Source organism: Contarinia nasturtii, unplaced genomic scaffold (assembly GCF_009176525.2).
Source record: "Contarinia nasturtii isolate CC-2019 unplaced genomic scaffold, AAFC_CNas_1.1 Cnas_scaffold_129, whole genome shotgun sequence".
NCBI lineage: Eukaryota > Metazoa > Arthropoda > Insecta > Diptera > Cecidomyiidae > Contarinia > Contarinia nasturtii.
The window spans coordinates 3,591,203-3,614,129 of NW_022197486.1; the positions used below are offsets into that span (position 1 = coordinate 3,591,203).

Below are 22,927 nucleotides of genomic sequence, written 5' to 3' on the forward strand. Positions count from 1 at the left end.
TATATAAAAATTGATGAGACTGAAATTTTAAAAAAATCGAATTATCAAAGTACGACTGAAAAACTGTGTTCGATGGCGAAACAAAAAATTAAAAAGTCAAATCGAAGTAGAGTTTGGTCAGCTAAGAATTAACAATTCCTTCATGATTCTTAATTCCAATCATATTTCAAGCGATTTCGCACTAATTTTATGAATTCCTCCAGCGGATTGTGGCGATATATATATTTTTTTATTAAGGCTTTATTATATCTGTGCTTATTTTCGTTTGTTTAGCTGTTATATGGGCGCAATTTCACGTTTAGATAAATTATACTATAATAAATACGTATGCCGCATCACTTCCATAAAATGGTCTTATTACTGTGATCTTTCGTTCGTTTTTACATTTTCTTGTTGAAATAAATTGTAAACAGAGTGTAATACGGCGGCAATGTATTTTGCATTTTTTTTTTATTTATTTATTTATTTTTTAGCGCACTTATGCAATTTGTTTTCCATTTTAATTCAGCTGTTGTTTTCATACGTTTTTCGAGTGAATCAATGTTGAGCGGTAATTTCTTCTTCCTTTCGAGATCGCTGAGTATTCGTTACAGTCGTAATAATAATGCCGGTGATACACGTTGAATGCGCGATTCATGGTGTGATAAATGTTAGTGTTCATTTAGTTTTCCATTTGGTCGAGATAAAATATGGTTTTTCTTCGCAACGAAAACATATTGTATTGCTGCTGAATGTAGATGTTGATTTCGTGGCCGTTTGCATCGAATCGGTATATATATTTCTTAGTTCTTTGTTGGTCCTCTATTCCTACTCAGTCAGCAAAAGATACAAAGAAGCGAATTTTTTTTTTTTTTTTTCAAAAGGAATGCTGTTTATTTTTATTTTTTTAGTTTTGCCAACGTCAATAGAAATTGCTTTGTATTATGACCGACTTGAATTGGACGTAGAAAACATATGCTTTATAAATCCTATGAAGAATCTTAATTTCATGTTTTTGCCGATGATTTTTTCTTTTTGAAACAGTATTTCGTTTAGTATTTTAGTTAGTAATTAAGTGCAATTCGTTTCTCTGTAATTTGAAATGTTCTGCATTTAAATTGAAAATAAAGCGCTTACAACACATTTCTACATGGCGAAACGACTGTAGATCGCATGCAGATTAGAAGGCAAATTGCCATATCAATTATTGGCCAAAAACGCGCCAACTGATTACTGTTAAAACGGTGTAAATATTTGCGGTTCGATCTGATCAATAGCAGCGTTAATTATAAAGAACTACACAAACCAAATATTGACAATGCTTGCAAACATTTAATTTTATAAGTGGTGCAATATTAACACTGGCTTTTCATTTGCCTTCATATCGTATGCGGTAATCAAATAGACCATTCAACAATAAGACAAGCTACTCCAAAATTGTGGGCAACGCGACCTTGATAGATTTTGCAATAAGTGTACCTTTGTCGGTTTTTCTTTTCTTGCTTGATTGATGAATGAATAAATGTGTTTGATGTATTATGATTTTAAATCGCACAAAAAACGGTTTTAATTCCAAAATAGTGTGAATGTTTCCATTTAATAATCGAATGAATACGCTATACGCATAGATTCTGACCAGGGGGTCCAGGGTACAAAATACCCCCCCCTGAGCAACGAATTTACCCCCTCTGTGATTTTGAAAGTACCCACTCCCATTTTTATTTTCGAGCAAAAATTATTCCGATTTGCTGAGGTTTTTCAAAAATTCAATTTTCATATTCGAATGTCCGACTAAACAAAATTTATTTATTCGCCGTAGACAAAACAATTAAGTCCGGTCAACTGTTTGATTATTTAATTGATTAAGTTCGATCAACTATATTGTTTATGTCTCAGTTTTTGCACATCTGCATTTTCGAATCAAATTATTATCGGCGATTGATATGATTACTCCAAAGAATTTAAATTCATTGCGAACTCACCTCGAGTCGAAGTGTGTAACAACTTCAAATAGACGAAAAAAAGATATAATGCGCATTAGAATAAATAGTGTGAATGAAATAGAAAAGTTCGCTGCAAGCAAGTACGCAAATGAATTTATAAAACAAAAGCATTATCGAACGGATGACCCGAAAGGTCGCCGAAACAAAGCTGTATCTTTGACAGAAGTCGAGGATAAGGCAAAAAAATTCTTGCCGAAACCATCATTTTTGTGAAATCATCAAATTAATTACATATTAATGAAGTGGAAATGAAAAAAAACTTGTATCTTTAATTTTAATAAAATAATGTAATAATATTAGTGATTACTGGAATATGTCATAATAAAAATTTCAAATTTTTTTTCGGTCTCAACTTTTTTTCCGAAAGCAAATTTACACTGGATAGAATGGACTTTCAAAATTACCCCCCTTCAGATTTTCTCAAATTACCCCCCCCTTAAATCGTCAACTCCAGAATCTATGGCTATACGCCCACCATAAGTTTGAAGTTACTACTTTCGAAATCTCAAGAGAGAGAAAAAAACATGAGAAATAATCAGTACAACAGTATTCAATTTGTATTTACGATAAGAACGTTATGATTCTTTTCGAAAATTTAATGTATTTTTTTCCAGAAAGTATATTGCGTGGTAGTTTTGAATTTCAGAGAAAATCGCTGCGAATATATAACTGAATGAATTATTATTTGAGTTAGTCGAATAATTTAGGAACTATAGGCTTTTTAATCTACTCTAATGTTCAACAAAAAGCAAAAGAATAAGTTTGCGGTGGTAATCAAAAGTTTCTGTATTATGTGTGTTGTATTTTATCCAGAACATTGTCGACACTTTGGAAATGCGTGTTGCAAATGTGCTTGTGCATGCGCTGCGCATAATTTATGAGTATACAAGGCAATGCTAAACGTAAAATCCCACACAGAGTCATTTTTAATAAAATTTAATTTGATACTTAAGCCAATATACGGAGACAAGTCAAGTAAAAGGCATAGACTATTTGATGCAGTTGAATAAAGCAGTTTGTGTTTTGCAACGACCAACAAAAAAAGAGACAACATTTATTTTCTAATGATCGGCCGACTATGTTTCTGCCACATGCATTGTAAATGGCTACTGTAAATGTGTCTGTGAATAATAACATTAAAACCGTAAAAAAGCGTGCCCTCTTAGTGATAGTTTATTTTTTCGTGCACAACTGTGCTTGCTAATTTACCATCGATATATTGGGTTATAAATATATACACAAGCAGCATAACTCATCAATACATAAGAGCTAAAATGGCAAAAAAGGATCAACCAACCACTTCAATTAATATTATTTATAGATTTTTTTTAATTTTCAAAATCGGTATCACACTTCAAGCACTATTCAAATGAGTATTTCAAAACTTTCTTAACTCCTTCGGAAAGATCACGCATCTACTTATTTTAGTTATCTTTCTTTTTAAAGTAAACTTGTAATAATAATGAATGAAACAAGAAATCCATTATTTTCAAAATTTAACATTGCCGCTAATTAAAAACAATATTTCGAATACTCAAGTTATTCGGAACTGACTGAAGATCATTTCACATCAATTTGGTTTTCGGATATTATTGTAGATGGTGTTGGAACAAGCCATTTACAGTCCAGTCATTTCTTCATTCGTTTCAGGAGATTACGACAAAATGTTAGTTTCTGACCAGGGGTCCGATTTAAAAAATATTGCATATATGATTGGCTTAGAATAAAAACCCGACTAGAAATGGAAAATGATAAAAATGGAACACTGGAACTTCCACATTTAAAGATTTTTATTTCAAGTCGAATTTTTACTATATTCTAGCTCATTCATATTTGGTATGATTTATGAGAAACGATAGTTCAATAAAAACGGTTTGAGCCGAGCATTAATGCCAACAAAAATTGTTTACGAACACTTTTATTGCTTTATATACGACGTAAAGTGGTTTTCTGGTTGTTTTTTTTTTTTTGCGTTTGAATATTTTCATTTAAAATAAATAATATAAAATAGTTGATGCAAGATAAGATTGGTTGCAGTAGCGTCAGTTCTGGCACCATATTTCTTGGAACTGAATTTTCATGGTGATGGCCAATCTTTTAATGTTTTACACACAAGAATACTATTACTAATCTAATATTTGTTGTTTCGACTCATTGCTGGCGAAAATGCGAATAAATTTAAAGCAAAAAAAAATGCGAATAAATAATTGCATAATGAAAAAAGAAAAATGATATGCATACCGGCGTTGGAATAGCACTAAAAAATATGAGACAAATGAATTGAATGCAAAACATATTGAACTGAAAAGCAATAACAATAGGTATGAAAATTGAAGTGATCTTGGTGTCGAGACGACTATAAACACCACGACAGCAAAAAAAATAGCTTGGTTTTATTTTTCTAGAATAGATTGTGCAACGCTTTTTTTCTCGCTCCATTTTATTATTCTGGTTCATAAAGATTATTGACTAACCCGTTTTCGTTTCGCTTATGCTTGCGGTGTTCGGCCAAGAAACAGCTGAAATGCTAAACCAGTTTTTTTTTCATTCTTCGAAATCGACCAAAATAGAATATATCTTTTACATGCTCTCGCTTGTTATTTGGCCATTGATATGCTCAATGGGACTTTTAGATCAAACACTTACAGGCCACTCGATCAAGCACGGCGATGGTATTGCAATCAACGTTATATGACAGGCCGAGATCAAAACCAACTTAGGTGTTGAGAACTTCTCAATGAGAAGATAAATGAAATTTATTGAGCAGCAAACGTCGATTCAAATAAAATAGAGCTAGTGTAAAAGAAGATATTTTTCTTATCATCAATTTTTTTTTGCTTCGATTTTACTCTATTGTTTGCGGAAATATTGCAGAATATTGTGTTTTTCTTCTTCTTTTACATTCTCATTTCCCTTATTCTTTTCTCGCACTTGATGCGCTTCTTGCTGTCTTTTGATCTGACTCTTGAACATTCTATTCTTAGCGGCGGTATACAATATACACAGTTTGAAAAAAAAGTGTACTCTCAGGCTATCATATACAAATGCATAGAGACATAAAATGCATTCTTTTGCACATTTATTAGCTTAATTGAAAAGACCGAGATGTAAGTGTTTTCGATTGGAATGTGCTAAATATTTTCATGCAATTTGAAGATATATATTTTTTTGTGATGAACACCCACGATTGACTATGTTTTCATCTGTGATTGATTAAATAATATGAAAAATGGAATCCGGAACACACCATGTTTTTTCTTCAAATAATTCGATTTGTGAGCGCACAGCTTGAGATTTTCGATGAAAATATTTCGCTGTGATAATTGCCGCACACGAGAATTTGTCATAAATTGCGCACTTATCTTTATTTTTATGTAAAAACATTGCCTCAGATGAAAATAAAACTTTTACTCTTTGCTTTGTACCTAGGTTTTTTTTCTTTGCTTTGGCTGTAGATAAATACGCTGTTATTTATCTTCGATATAAAATATCGGATTCATTTTCTTTTTTTTATCATACTACTCGGTATCATATTGAACTATGTTCTGGATAAAAAAAGTCTGCTACATTAGTTTGATATCGTATATACACTATGATACTACCGAATAACAAGCCGAAAGCCATCAAACATTTTGACATGTTTACTAGTAAAGATAAACAAATATTGGAAAATCAATAAATCATGTAAATCACTTCTTAGTCTGGCTTGCTATATTCTGCGTCAATTTAGAAAAGCGTTTACATCGATATCAACAACAAAAATAAATAAATATCATTTAGCCACTGTGAAAAAACTGCACAAAACATTTTTTATCAAAAATGTCGCATTGAATTATCGCTGCGCTTATTAATACTATTAATATGATAAAATAGATCATTTTGGCTGTGTAGTCATAATTTTGCTACATAATTTTTTTTCAAAATTTATTGCTTCAATTAAGTGTAGAGGAAATGTACAACATTTTTTACGTGTACAACATTTTGTTTCGAAGTGTACCTGAATTTTTTTTTCAAAAAATCGACTTCTTTTTTTTGGGGTCCTCATAATTTTGCCCGGGGTAGCTATTTTCTAAATCTAAAATTTTATGTAATGTATTATGGTCTTAAAAAAGTGTACATTAAGTGTAGGTAACAATTTTGCCTTCACATACGATATTACTATGAAATTAAGTGATTTGGCCATACCAGCCTTATATGAGGGGCGAGGGGTACCTATACTGAAAATTTAAAATTAAGTGTAGGATGATTTTGTGAAAGTGTACAGCCTTGAAATTAAGTGTATCATTTTGACTTTCATTTCCGATTCAAATGATTTGATCAATTTTTCAGAGTGTATTTCATGCACGATAAATGAATGGTTTTTGTTCGCCATCATATTTTTTTCCGGAGCAGCACAAACAGAATGGATTATTTCACTCACTATTGAACCTATTGGACCCATGGAATTTTGTGTTAAACGCAAATTATACAGTTTTCAATATGAAAATGAGAATTTTTTTTCAAGATGTACATTGAAATGAATAAATGAACGCCCAATCGAACAAAGCAATTGAAACATTTTGAGCGAAAAAAAAAATCAACCGCAAATCTTCAATCAATTGTTTACGAATTGCATTTGCTGTGGATTGTATGCCGATTTGAACAATTTTTTATGCCTTTTTACCAGCATATGAATACGAATTTAATGGCCACTAAGCAGCTGTTGCGGTGCACCAAAAACAAAACAAACATAACACTCTCTGTGTCTGCTGTTGTTTTGTTCTTGAAAACTATTTTCAACGGCAGAAAATTACTATTTTGTTGTGCTTGGCTGTGGCATCGTTGAGCTTGTAAAATTCTCGTGTATTCCATTCGTTACAAATGATTGTTAGCATTTGCTTGTTATTGGATTGGCAAGAAGGGCTTATTACCCACAATCTCGCATACCTTATATATTTTAAGTATTTGTTCAACCATCGAGAATATTCAAGCCGACTGACACACACCACCATCGCTGCATGGGGAATGCGACAAAACTAATTGTGTATAAGGTGTTCGTTTAAGTTTTTTTCCCCTCGTTATCGCATGACACGTGAACAACTCAAAAATCGTCAAAATTCACACAAGAACCATATTTTCTTTTTGGCATACGTTTTTGATGATGGCCAAACCCAATCAGGTGATTCGAATGAGCTCAGAGCGCGTACATTTATACGGGTATGGTTTCATTTTTTCTTCGTCTTTTTTTTGTTGTAGATATATTTGAAACTTGAAACAACAATGGAATTCGCATCGCATATAGAAGCGCACAATTGAAATTTATTCAAAAAGTCCGTTATGTTGACGATGGTCAATGTTCGCACAGAAGATACCATGCATTTTTCATAATGTATTATTCAATGTATTCGATGGATTCGAAATACCTTTATTTATATATATGTATATTCTTGAACGAGATACCTCATTGTTTACGTTGTTGAATAAAAAAGAATCCGGTCAGCGAATGCAATCGCTCATAAGGTACACAACAAAAATTTCAATGCATTGCGCATTGCGCAATACTGTTGCCTTGATTACATTCATACAAGAAGATAACAGTAAAAATAATCTTTCATTCAATCGATATTCTGTTTAAAATAGTGATGATCAACAGCTGACTGATTAAAATACTAAAATACATTGAATTGAAAGTTGAAAGTAATTTAAAATACGATTTTATAGAATGTTTGGAAATTCTTGAGAAATTGAAAGCATTTTTATTATTCATTTCTACTTATGGGTATAGACCTCTTGATATGGATTACTGACAATGAGAAAAATTCCTCTTAAATCGTCATTGTACTTGGAAAAGTCAGGATTTTTCATATTCAAGACATTTTTTTCTATTTTATTTATTCACCGTCTGATCACAGACTGAATTTATCACAAAATTTGTACAATATCGTTTACAATGAGACACCACCCGATCGAATATCCAGCTACCAGTCTTTTCGACTTCGGAGCAGCAGACATCGATTGTGTTCATTGTGTAATCTCTTTCGACTCAATACATTTTTTTTAAATTATCTGTTCACCGATTATCAAATATCAAATTGTCCAAATGAACAATACTATTCCTAAAAATTTCTCTTGATGCCGATTCAAAAAATTGTTCTCGTATTAAATTGAAATTCCTACATGCTACGTAAAATGGCTGATTATGTGCAAACATTCTTACTCTAATTAGTTCTGTATTCCTCAGATTTCTTTGGTTTATGTTATATTGTAGTCTTGTATAAACAATTCTATTATTTTTTTTCTAAAGTATTTTGATATATAAAATTTTAATATTTTAACAAAAAAAACTTTTTTTTAAAATAATGATTGTTTTGTGTGTAACAAATGGATCATCCAATCATCATACTCATCGTTCCCAAATATTTTATACATATGTATGACACAATTCATTCTACAATTGAATGAATTTTAGCGTTTGGAAAAAGAAATTCGAAACTGAACATGAAGATTAATTTGAGCGCCCTGAGAAGAGCGCAAATACAATTCAATAGTACTACCCAACACAATACATATCAATGCTATTTAGTCTTTATCGATGATCGTAGCAGTGTGTATGCCCGAAGAAAAAGTGGTACATATAAATAAAGCACACGACAAACTGTGTTCACATTTTAAATTTAATTAGAAAATTTCACAATAAATCTGCGTAGTTAACTCTAAGTATGCTTTTATTGCCGTCAGCTCAGTGATCGCATCATAAGTGAAAGTAATGTTTGGCAAAAGACATTCACATTATTAGCGGAACAAAGTGAATTTGGATCATTTCTCTCTCTCTCTATCTCTCTTTCGCTCTCAATAAAACATAAATCAAAATTGTTCACTCCGGCTGCGTATGAGATGCGTTGCGTTCATGGAAACTCCATCAAATGACGAATGATTGCTTTGGCTGATGGCAAACGTACTTTGAGTGCAGATAAAATAGTCATTAAAAAAATTTGCTCACCCGATCTCCCACTGATCAAAATTACATTTAATAGCTCTATATACTACAATCAACTCTATGCAGATTACACAATATATGATTGCTGAGTAATATTGGCAGTTGAATTGAAGGTAATCAATTCAAATCGCTTTAAATTGGTAAATAATTTCAAAATTGAGCCAATTTCGTCTCATTGTACTTTCGATTTCATTTGTTTTTGTCAATGATTTTACTAAAATACTGTATTAGACCATGTACCAGAAAGCAATAAATAACATTTCATCTCATTAAAAAGCAATAAATAACAAAAGCACCGAATTTTGACACTTTTTTCAAAATTTGGAAAACTTGTATGTTTTTTTTTTCCACCAATTGTTCGTAACTGATAAGGGGGAATCTCGGATATTCATCAGTTACGTACAATTTTTCGAAAGAAAAGACCAATTTAATGGACTAAATCATATAACACCAATAATAATTTATAAATGAAATAGATGCAAAAGTTTGGCTTTGATTAAGTTTGAAACTGGGCTAATTCACAGTAATAATCACAAAAAATCCGTCAATTTATTCAATGACAAACATTGAATCTAGTAAATTATACATATTATTGCTTATTCATTATATCCGTGTCCGAAGCGTCATTTTTGTTTTGATCACATAAGCAATTTGTTTTGAGGCAATTTACTGTAGCCAATTAGTCAGTATATATTCGATTACGAGATCATTTGCCTACTTAACGCGGCTATACGAAACCAATCGTACTCATGGAAGCGTGAGTGCGCCATCAAAATGGTGTCTGGGCCAATTGACGGAATCAATACAGGAAGAGAAATGCTGAAACGATGCAAAGAATAGCAATCAGCTGTATTCGAAACATTGAGAAAAAACAATCAACAAAATCATAATGAAATAAAAAGTGCCACGTAATTCAGTGCGGAAAATGAGTGAATCAACAGTTGTGACCTTCAATGATGGAATTTTGTGCAAATAATTGTTGATCGATTTGAGTATTACGTTACCCATACATTATATTGCTTCTTGACCGGTGACGTTTCAGTTTTTTTTCCTTTTTTTTTTCAAATATAAATTTAACGTTTGGCGATCAATGTGATTTCAATCATTCTAGTGACCTTTTAAATGACCGGAATATGATTTTTTTTAATGCTGCATGCGTGCATTTATTGGCACTTTTATGGTAATATAAATGGTAGCACCATTACATATATTTAATGTTTATTTGCTATGCTTAAAATTAAGTAACAATCAATTGCTACCAAATCATTAATTAAAAATTCCAAGGATTTCCAAATACAGTCATTCACAACTGTCATCTAGCCCGATCAATCTTGTATTGACAAGACAACCCATTTTCGTTTAAAGTGAAATTTTCGCTGTACAAAATGATGTAGAAAAAAGTAAATAAATCTTCTATCTAGTTGCAATTACCAAATGCTTTTAAACTGCTGAAACCAACTGAACGCAAGAACAATTAGCGAAAACAAAAGTCATTATTTCGTTTTGGATGGAAAAGTTTGATTTTCTTTCTGTACGGTGGTTAACAATGCAGCAAATGACATTTTGAACATTGATTTAACATTTTGCTGTTTATGCCATGCCGGCAAATCTAATTGAATAAGTTTTCTCGTTATTTCCAATAATTTGTTTGGCATTTTTCGATTGAAGTCATTGACACCACATACCATATGACATATCACGATGATAAATCTTGCTGATACGAACGTTGTTCCAAATTTTAATAAGATTTTTATTATTTGACAGATTATCTTTTTTTTTTTTGAGGTGGCATGAGGGGAGAAAATATAAAATTCAGATCACATGTCTGATTTTGAAATTCCTTTTCTACACAAGTTTTAATTGAAAAAAAAAAAATTATGGTGTTATTTTGAGTTTTTTAAAAGTATTTTATGGCGTATCCAAGCATTAAATATTAAGACATTTTTACGAATGGCAAGCATGTTTTTTCTTGAAAATTTTTTCACGGCATATTCGCTTATTCATATCAAAGTAACAAACATGTGCACAGCGGTGTTACGAAAACACTGTATGCATGCTAAGTAGCTGCTTGTAAGCTTACTAATATATTAAATAGGGTTCATTTCACAAAGTGCATGAAAAATCTTCATTGTTTTTTGGCTATATGTTTGTGAGAACACAATTTTGAAGAAAAACAATAATTTGATAATTTTAATTTAATTAGCACGTAGATGCTAATGAAATCCATTTTTATCATAAAACATTCGAACCCAAAGAATATCATGATAGAAAAAATCTCATTGGTCAGCATTTGACGCCTGAAATGGACCGAATATCAAAAATCACTGAACGAATACCATCGAAATGGTTTTGAATATCGAATAAAAAATCGATTGAAGAATTACAATTATATTTATCATTAATCATGACATAATAATTAGACTGACCATTGGAACAGAAGCAAACATTCAGCGGTAATTATATGACCAATGTCGGATGGGTTGTATATAATCGCTTTGAAGCACTTACAATATCAATCAAAAGGGCAGAACGACTGTAATCTTTTATTAAGCAAATATGCTTCCAAGATCGTCATCGATCTCCATTCAGATTTCATATTCCATTTCAGGTGCTGCAGGTATATTATTTACAATAAGAATTTGTGTTGAAAAAACATACGAAGCTCTTTGGATGAAGAAAGATATCAACTGTACTCTCTGTCGTACTTTTGTTTCGTGTTTTCCTAAATATGCTTTTGTGTTCTGTGTGCTGTGCACAATTCACTTGATCTTTTTTTTCTTCACCCGATGCAATAAAGAGGTAGAAACGAATAAAAAGTAAAAAAAATGTAAACAAAGAAACTTTTCTACATAATTTAATATTCACGGTCAATGGCTATTTCCTGTTTATACATTTATTCTTCAAATAGAAGATGATCGTTGTGCTAGCGAGTTCAGACAACGCAAAACAGTTGGTGGGCACAATGAGCGCAATACAGCGTAAAACTTTTGGACACTTAAAGCATCAATTGAGTTAAAACCAGAAAGATTAGAAAACAATAACAGTAATCGGAATAATTTGCAAATTGAAAAACATTCTCTTTCAGCTGAAAAGTGAAACATAATTTAAATACTTCATGTAATTGAATGTCTTGTATTCTTGAATTCAATCTCGATGCAATGTCACAATACAATTGAAAACACATGGGCTACAATTGTTACGTAGCTATTGCGCATCATCCATATTAATAATAAACTTCAATATAATTACTGTCATCTTAAACCTCGTTCGGTTGCGATCAGTTACAGGAAAAAAAGCGATTCTTCCGTTGCTTATTGTAATCTTCAGCCACAGCCTCATCTTTATTTTTGTATTTATATACTATCTGCATTTCATCGTGTTCCAAGATTTTGCATAAATCGTGCGTTGCCATTTTTTCATCTGATATTTCTCGTCGCTTAAAAAATATTGACTTGAATTGTTTTTCGTCTGAATTTTTTTTCTCGTCGTCGTTGTCGTTTTTTTTTTTAGCTTGGTGTGCTTCTTTTTCGTTCACATTAATTCAACATGAAGAAGCTCAAGTCGTGTGTGTAGCATGTTCGTTTTTCTTCCTTCGTATAAAATAACATTTCATTGTCGATTCACAATTGCTCACGATATAAACGTTGATAATTAATACGATAGACCGGGATGAAAACAACATGAAGCACGCATAAGAAACTGTAGATTAAACACAGCTAGAAACGGTTAGCAGCGTCGGTCGCATAGCACTCAGATCAGAAAACGAACAGAGAATAAATATCGTGCTACCTCTTTTATTCCAGCACATAACAATTATGTCATTGCGTTGTTTAAAGGTCTTCTTCATTTCATCGTCATCGCAATATTATGTACAGAATGACGAGAAAGATTTTAAATTCATCTACCTATATTGAGCAAGACAATTTGATATTAAGTTTCAACATTAAAAAAAATATGAATGGCAAAAACTTGCAGATTTTACACAAAAATATATTTTGCCAAATATGCAGCGAAAGAGGCTTACTTCGATTATTTTATGTATCTTATGTGCTCATTTCCTTTTGAACATTTTCTGTTTCACCTGTGAACTTAGCAAACTTATAATGATCGTTTTTTTTTTTTTTGAAATCAAGACAACTACCAGTCATTGGAATGTGCATGCAGCGCAGCATAAATATAATCAAATGATCATTGATCAAGAACAAATAATGTTTGTCTTTTATGTTTTGTTATTTAGCCATAACTCTCTTATGTGTCACATCTCACTTCATCACAATGCTTCCAATTTATGGGCCATTTAATATGCAATGTAAAGAGCCAATTCATGCGATTCGTTTTTACTTTGCTATTTAACGCTTCAGTAATTGTGCTTATTCACATCGTTAATGTGACGAGAAATTTTATACAAAATATATATAAAATAAACGACATTTTTGCCAAAACATACCTACTTTCGAGCTTCAAACAAATAGAAATCAATACCTATAACATAAAAAATTGACACATTTCAAGTATCTGTAACATAAGAAATTCGTTTTTTTAATGGCCACGAGTCAGCCGCCTCTTTCGATGGCATACATTGCCATTCGACGATGAATTTCATCGTGATTGAACCATTTATGCAGCATGTTTATTGACAAGACCTGTGGCTAAGCGTAGAAATCGAACTTTTTCACCAATTTTAAAATATTCACCAAAAATCATCAAGTGATTTGTGCAACGATGATCAACATTTCATAGAATTATGTTGAAAAAAGCAATGCGAGCCAAAGAGAAAACACATTTTTAGAGCTATTGAAAATGGTCGCAAATTGAGCAGTTGCTTTCTTTTTCTAACATTCAAATCAATGTCTGGACATCACAGTCTTTTGAACGGATCCAATAAAATCAAACTTATAAAAACGCGACTTCACTTTCAATCGTAACGGTGAACGTTTTTTTATATTTAGATAGTTTTCAATAAATAGAAACCGTTCGTATATTACCGTTAATGAAATTGCATATTTTCGAGTTTGAATAATAACACGCCAATTCAAGGAAAGAATTATAAACAGAAGAAATAACAGAAAAAATAAAAGTAGTTATCTATCATTTTTCAATTACAATGAAGTTCAAATCTTTAAATTCGTTCTTCAATTTATCATTATACTGTTTCTTTTCTTATTTTGGTAGTATTCACATTCTAAAAAACAAAATATTTATAAGTAAAGAGCAACATATCAACATTTTTTTGTGCTTACATCAGCATTTTTGTGTGTTGTGGTCGTCATTATGCGCATCATCATTGTATTTGTCTCTTTTGTTTCTCTTTTATTTTGTCTCACGTTCACATATATATGACATATATGAGTCGCTGTCATGTTGATAGCGATTGCATGCGAAACACAAATAAAAACAATGTCATTGTCATTCAATGTTGATTAGCGGTGTGGACGTTTTGGATGCCACCGTTAAAATCTAGGGGCTTTCATATTTGTTCATCAGCCTGCACAGTGCACACAGTATTGCGTACAATACAAGTTCGTAGCAAATATTTACAAAATATAAATCCCCTCGGATGTCATGCATGATATAAATGAGAGGCTAATGTGAATGTTGAGAAAGCACCATAAATTAAGCCTAGGACTGCGATGTATTTATATAGCCTATGACCATTTTTAGTATCATCTTGATGTTTGATTTGAACATACACACACACATTCAATTTATGTTTATGCACAAACGGTTTTTCGTGATTTTTTATTCTTAAAAACAAATACATTTGTCAAAGCAATTAATCAAAATAACGAAAGCGACAAAAAAAGCGAACAATATCAACGTCAAACGGAGGAATATTTTGTATTAACGTACGTTTTTAGATGATCATGTTTTTGCGACGCAATCATATATTGTATTGCATGCAATAGCATAATATATTTGTAATAAATGATTTGAAAACAAGATGTATAAACTGACATCTCACCATAAATGCTGCCAATTGATTATTCAATTTGCAAAAATATTGAGTGTACGAACAAAAAAAATCGAAAACATTTAATCATATGTTTGATATGAGATTGTGTTGAGCGTGCACAAAGCACATGAAGCACTGTAGTTATTTATCAAATAAGCTACCTGTGGTGAATGTATATTTGGTGTTTTGAATCAAGCCTTTGATTTAAATAGAACAAATATGCGAACAATCTTAACTTTCTGATCAATCGTGGCCACTGAGTGTGTGTGTGTATGTGTGTGTATGTTTTTTTTTTTTTTTGCAGTCTTCCACGATATCAGTGTATCAATTAATGTTATTCGGTCTTATTCTGCTGTAATTAGTGTGCTGAGCAAAGTTTTTCAAATGGTTCTACAAACATATCAAACACGTGAACACCATTGGCGAGCTAAAATGTGCTTCTTTCCATTCTCTCCATCCGCAAATGTAAATAACAAATGAACAACGCAAAGACATTTTAACACGAAATACACCTGTTTCTTCTTACTTTTTAGTGACTTCATTAGAAAATAAATAATACCGTTAGTCATAGTCATGTCCTATCTTTTCAACAGTATAAAACACATCGACCAAGCTGTGACTTTAACTTCTTCGTTATAATTTATATTTTACTTTTTATTCGCATACATCTGCTATTCTAGTATTTTTCGCTCGTCATATTTATTATGTGTTTGCATCGTTTGCTGCAGAAAACACACGTTATTCGAGTATGAAAAGTGAACTTCATCGTGTACGGGTTCGTGTATGCTTTTGCTCATGTAATACTAGTTAATTTACGCTCGTTATTTGCATATTGAATTATTTGAAACATATTTTCATCGTATATTGGATGTCATCGTATGTTATAGAGAAATACGATCGTCATCGGGAAGTTCTCAGAATATTGCATTTAATTTTAAATAAAACATCTTTCTTCCTTTTAATTATGTTAATAAACAGATTTTTCGTTCTTGAAAAAGCGAAAAAAAAAATATGGAATTGATTTTTATGTAACGACAAGACACATAAAGACGTGCATTAGTCACACTCCAAAGCGTGTCTTTGAAGTGTTATCACATAAAAGAAGCCATCTATTTCATTCGGTTGTGATTTATTACGCGGCGATTACAACAATACCAAATTTGAGAAGTCCTGTTTTTTTAAAAGACATAAATAGTTGTGTGGACCAAAAAATTCTGAAATTTGTGTTGCAGGCAATCAGCTGAGCACATCACGACTTTTTAAAGCATTGACATCACGGTTGAATATCCATTTAAATGGCATGACTAAGCCAATGAATAAGATTGACCTCTGTTAAAAACGAAATATGAAAATGACTATGTTTGTTTGTTGTTGTTGTTGTTTTTTTTTGTTTCCAATTTGTCAAATGGACAAACGTAAATAAATTCGTTGAAATGTGCGTTTTGAATGAAAATACCCAAATAGAAAAACCACATAATGTATATGATGAAATTGCAGGAAATCATGGTGTAAGAATGTCTTACAATAGGATGAGTATAAACTGTCTAGACATGTGTGTAGAAATTGATCTTTCTAACACATTCGGATTTGCATTTAAATGTGACATTTACATCGACATTTCCAATAAATTGCTCTCGCTTAAATAAATGAGAAAATTTGTATCATTTCCGACAAACAATCAGATTATCTGATTGAGTGGGAAAATAAATAAGCATATTATTTTGACTATGATTTTATTCATGTGCGACACGCCAAAATCACACGCACATTGTTAATCAAGCAAGCGCATAAATGATCATTCATTTTTTAAATAGACACACATTAATTAACGGAAAAATGATAATGAATTATGTAAATAAATTAATCAAGATTCCAACGCAAAAATATGACGCACATATTTTGACAATTACACATGGGCATGGAATAATTGACGATGGTTGATGAGCGTGATTCATTTGATTCAAAGCAAAAACAATATTTATTAATATGATTCATTTGTGAATACAGATAATTCATCATTTGGAGCTTGTTATAGAGCGAAATAAAGAAATCCAGACGAGCCCATATACAATATACACAGTAATCGACGTATTGGTGATATTTTACAAACATCATCATTGGTTCATATACTCAAAAAAAAAAAAAGGTTCATTTTAGGTTAAGAGCAGTTAATTAATAGTGAATCTATCTTGAAAATAAAAATGAATCACTTGCATTTGTGTGTGTGTGTGTGTTTTTGCAACCATCATGTGTCATTGTTTTTTTTTTCGTGGTTGACTTTTTTCTCTCGATTCTTTTGTGCGGATCTCATACGCAGACTTGATTTGAGTCGCGATGGTAAAAGCGACGGTATATCGTATATGTATGTTTCGTCATTTACGAATGGTAATGGAGAGTCTACATGTACATACGTGAATTCCGCAACCAAAGCGTACGAACGATAGCGACAGCGACATTAAAAGCAACAGAAGCAAACAACAGATGAACGGCATCAACACATCAACATAACAGCGGTTCCATGGTACAAGTTTCACTCAGACCAAATCAGTCCGTTGTTAAACGTTCAACGCGTTGAATTGCATCAACACAATTCCTCGATAGTGCTATCGTTCAAAATAATTTCACAAAAAAGTTATTGACTTTATAGCTATAGACTGCAAAAAAATAAACCATATTCGCTCTTGAATATTTAACAATATTATAAAGTGTATATAATCTTTTTTTATGACATTGCTGGTGATATTATTTAAACAAAAACAAAACAAAACAAACTGGAAATAAAAAACCATGAACAATTGTGTTGTTTGAGTGTATATTATGATTATTTTCTCGGTTAGATCAGCCAGTTCATATAAAATTATAAAATCAAAATAGATGTTGGGATTGTTTTTTTTTTTTAATACGCATTTCGTGAAGTCTACCGAATTTAGTTATGTGTGAATGATAATGATGAGCAATACGTTTATTTTTAAAATGGTTGAGATCAATCAACAACATTGTCAACATATCGATAATTTATTGGATTTTGAGTTATTTAGTAGGCAGTTTGTTTTGATCTCTAAATAAAAAAAAGATACCTTTTTATTGTATCCATTTTAAATTTGAATTCGAATTTAGTGTAATAAATAAGTCAGAATATGGTGCAATACATGTGATAGATACAACCGTAAAGAAAGAAAAGTTTAATTGTGGAGCTTAAGAGTGTGAAAAATACTGAGGAGAAGAAAAAAATGTTTTGGAAATCTATGAATTTCCAGTGAAAATTATGATAATTTGGTATGTCAGCATGGGTATTTTCTTACATGTTTTTTTTTGTAGATTTTTAAAACTGTTGACAATTTCTATTTCAAATACGCATGCACTTTTACACATATACAGCAAAAAACGAATAGTAAAAGAAAAAAAATGAAAATCATAACCCAGATAAGAAATGTACCTCCACCGGTTAATTGTAGGCATTGAAACGATAGACTCGAATTTTCTTTCTTTTGCGTTGGCTTGGTTAAGTGTGTACAGCAACAACAACTACAACTACGAAAAAAATGGTTCTTTCTTCAGCATTCTGCATTTTCTAATTCATATTTTTAATTACAGTAAACAATAATTATTTTGTATACACATTCACGTGTATGTAGTTCAAATGAGTTCATGTAACTGAGTGAAGTCAGGGAGTTGATGCTTTCGAGCGTAATCGATGCGCTAAATGTGATCTGAAAATCAACAATGAACTATGGTGTGTGTGTGGTTCTTTTTTCTTCATTCGGCTTTCTCTATCCATTGATCAAAGAGTGAAACTTTACCATTTTACCATGAAACAAAAATGATGCAAAATGTGTCAAATAACAATGTAAAATTTGTTTGGAAAGTACTTTAAATCGAATAACACACGACTCCACCATGTACGATGGAAGTTGTTCTGATTTCGCATTAACCTTTATTGTTTCGATTATTATGTATATTTCATTTGTCTTCACTTCATTCATCGTTCATCGTTCGTATTTACTTTCTTCAAAGGCATATTCTTTAACATACAGTTTTTTGTTTTTCGTTCTTTTTGTATGTTGTACATGTATGTAGTGTTCATTTTGTGCTACGGTTCTTTTTTTATTCATTCTTTTTCCATATGAACTTGAATCACTTTTATGTGAACGAAATAATAATGGTGTAAAATAATTTTAAAAGAAATTTACAAATAACGAATAAAAATGAAGCGCACGTAGACGTGAACAAAGGCTGCAACAATTTATTTACTCATGTAAATGTTATTTTAAAATTTTACATATTTAAATCAGCGTTGGTCTTCTGCCTACCATGCGATAATTTTTATCATCCATGCGATACATTTATCAGTTGATGTGCTATGTTGGTAGCTTGTAGGTGGATTTCAACATTTTACTCCTAGTTTTTTTTTGTGTATGTACTACAGATGTGGTAAAATGGCGACACAAAAATGATCGGATAAATTCGTCGAATGGGTTAAAGAATTGATGATAAATTCATCGCACGATATTCTTTGAGGGAGGCGGGGGGCCTTATGCGTATTACAAGAATAAGAAAATGTGAATGTGGCCATGTGTGAATGCTTTCAACAGTGATTTGTTGAATAAATCGATGTCACATGTACATATGTCACCAAAATCGAGACAATGGAAGAATAACAACACTCAAAAGAAAGAGGGCACAATGAACAAATACTAATCTGTTAATTCGTGCTTTCTCTACAACAAAACAGCAAAAAGCTGAAAAAAAGAGTCATTCGTTGTCTTGAAATACGTGGAGTATCTAATATTTGTTTCTTTTTTTCACGTATTTAAAGAATTTCATTCGATTCGAATAGATTTATTCCGTCACTGCGCGGTGACTAGTTGCTTTTTTCGTTCGTTTTGTTTTGCTTTTAATGCTAGTGTGATCTTGATATTATTATTATTTTTTTTCAATGAAAAATCATCGTTCGGGTGCAAGAGATGTGCTATAAAAAAACAATAGACAAAGAAAAACGACACACAAATTAGAAAGTAAAAACTTTAGACGCTAACATATGCGACAGGTTTTCACATTCGTAGGCACATTTTGCACATGTCACAAGATATAAATTGTTGATATAACCATTGTAATCATTCATGCATACAGTGTTGCTTACCGTAACTACAACTAATAGCAAAGCACCAAATGTTTTTGTGGAATTTTCTTTTTTTTTTGTTGGAAGAACTATTTGCAAACCCGAATTTTGTAAAAGAAAAAGTTCCAAAAATCTTGAAATTTTGTCAGAAAGATTTGAAGCAAAGGAATATCTGCTTCGTCAGTCGTTCGTATTTTAATATCACACTATTCAAATAATTCGTCAAAGCTGAGATTTATACATGAACCCAACATCATTATGGTGCAAAAAAGTATGCATACAATTTGGATGACTTTTAATGAAAGAATAATTAACTTCCACAAAAGATGTGTTGGGCACATGCCGTGTGAAACGTATATAGAATCGGAACATTTTCAGGTGTGTTGATCTAATCGGTTTTTTTTCTTCTAAAATTTCACGGAAATAACAGAATATTTGTTATGAAAATAATTAAGTTTTATCGAATGTGTCAATGCATTTCGATCTATGGTTTATATCGTGAAAAAAATTTATCCATTAAAATTTCAACGCTATGAACTTTGGTTCATCTTGGTCATTTTTAAAATATTTATCATTGGTAAGCCCATAGTAGTTTAATTCGTAAAATGATCGATATACATGTACACAACGGACATTATCAAAAATATGTAATTCTAAAGCCGGCATTTATCGAAGCATTGGCAACTATAGGATCTTCGTTAATAAATACTGACAATTTGTAACTATTTTATTAACAAAACGTTATTTTGACATTCAATTTATTGTTAAATCGACTCAATATATAAAAAAATGCAGTTTCAACCTTATTTATAAATCTCGGTGAAACAATTTCATTACCACATTAATTTTTTTTTTTTTTTTCAAACAAAAAATGGCAGAAAATAAAAGTATTTTTTTACATAATTATGATTATAATAACCTTGTAAGTTATGACATAAATATTTGGTGTTTTTCTTATCGATAATTTAAAAATGTACAAAACTTGTTCTCTGTTTAATTCAAAAAAATGCATTGAATATGGTCTCTTTTATATAATTTGGCCAAACCTTACTCCTGTTCAAAGCTAACTCGTTTGAAAAATATACTCACGTTGAACGACATATCTCATTTATACATTTGCTCAACAAATCCGACAAAGTGTGCATAAGAATGTTCACGGTAAATGAATATAGAAAAAAATCTGAATGTAAAATGCATGCAAAAAATATGTGTTCCGATCTGTATTATATGTGTTGAGTTTTAAATAAACCCCAAAAAAAGAGTTGAAGATGGCACCCAAAGTCGAACACTATACCCACAGCAACCAAGTAATTTTCTTTTAACCACGAAAATCAACATATCTCATTTTGTATACATGATATTACAATGACAAGGCATCATTTCGTAAAATGGTAGAATTTTGTTCGCCATCGTCATGTCGTCAATCTTCAAATTCATTTCTACCAAGATACACCAGATTTAAAATTAATGAGCGAAAAATTATGAGATAGTTGGTTTCAGATCGAAAAAATCTTCTGAAAGAACTAAAATTGAAGCGAAAAAAAAGAGAAATAAATAAATAAAAACATGTCTGAACATTAGTTACTGAAGAATGATTCGACTTTGTCTGTTTGATCGAACGAAAATATTTTAACATGAAAAGAACTCGAATGGACGATAAAGAAATGTATGAAAGAGAAGACAGAACACAGATGATTTGAAAACGTTTGGCGATAAAAAAAAAAGACGCAAAGATGCGCTAAACAAGCAACCGCTACAACAGCATCATTGCGTTGTCGTCAAAAAGCATTCTCATCATTCATTTTGAATGAATTTTGCTTGAAATACGACGCTGGTCATTGAGCTCTAGCTCAAACCAAAAGAAACAACACAAAACACAACATAACACCAAAAGTACAATAGTTTCGTGGTCGACGATTTAAAACAGATTCAGTTTTTTTGTTTAACTTTTGTTTCTTTTCATTATTTTCTTTTGCGTTCATATTCATATCTGTGATGTTGAATTTACATGTCAAACAAAGTTCCTATCTTCTCCAGACCTTTTTTTCTTCCACTCTCATCGGAAACATTCGACAACAAAACGGCATTTAAACGCACATTTGTATTTTCGATTTTTCCCTCTTCTTCTTCAACTTATTCATATCTAACCACATCTTTTCACGTTTTAAATAATCAGATTGCACATCGCTACGTATATTTTTATTGTTTAAAACTTATATTCATTTATAAAATGTTTGATCATTGAGACAGATGAAGAAATTTAGTATACAAAATACACAAACGAAAAAAACAAAACAATGAAAAATATTTGATTTATGAATTATATAGTGGCTTTGTGCGATCTATTTAACATGAAAGCATGGGGAAAATTCAAAAGAATCTATTTGTGTTCATGCACAAAGAGAAATCGACAACAATAAAAAGAAGTGAAGGAAATGTCAGAGAAGTTCAAGTTCATCTATTCACCCGATTCCATCTTCCAATCAAAAGTGATTGAATATAATCATTTCCTCACTTTCTCCAAAAAAAATTCCAACACCATTGAATTCGAAACTGTGGATGTGAACATCGTTTTTAGCATACACATTAAAGTGAATGATTTCTTGAAATTAATAGCTAATGCTGATGAATTTATAAACATTTTAACACAATTTTATTGACAGTTTGAAAAATGCGTAAATTTGCACCTCTTTCGTTTGATGACTTAATTAACCAAAAAGGCGTTGGTCAATTTAATGTGCCATTGTCAAATTGACTAAAAAATGTGCCAAAATATTGTTTACAAAATATATAATAGGCGATACACGTCATTTGTTGATATTTGTCTAATCAAAATCATAATTCAAATAAAAATCGAGTTAGTTGTCCTTTAAAACGGAACAAATTCTTAAACAAAA

General features: G+C 31.3%; 1 protein-coding gene across 3 annotated transcripts in view; it reads left to right on the forward strand.

The window, feature by feature from the left end:
- Positions 1–22,927, forward strand: part of LOC116340321 — a 77,156-nt gene that overhangs the window by 38,788 nt on the left and 15,441 nt on the right. Inside the window, exon 1 of one of the 3 annotated variants that reach the window (XM_031766773.1) lies at positions 17,824–18,187. The exons of the other annotated variants lie outside the window; for them this stretch is intronic. The gene's annotated coding sequence lies outside the window, so the exon portion shown is untranslated. Of the gene's footprint in view, positions 1–17,823; positions 18,188–22,927 lie in introns of those variants that run through there. 3 annotated transcript variants of the gene reach the window in all.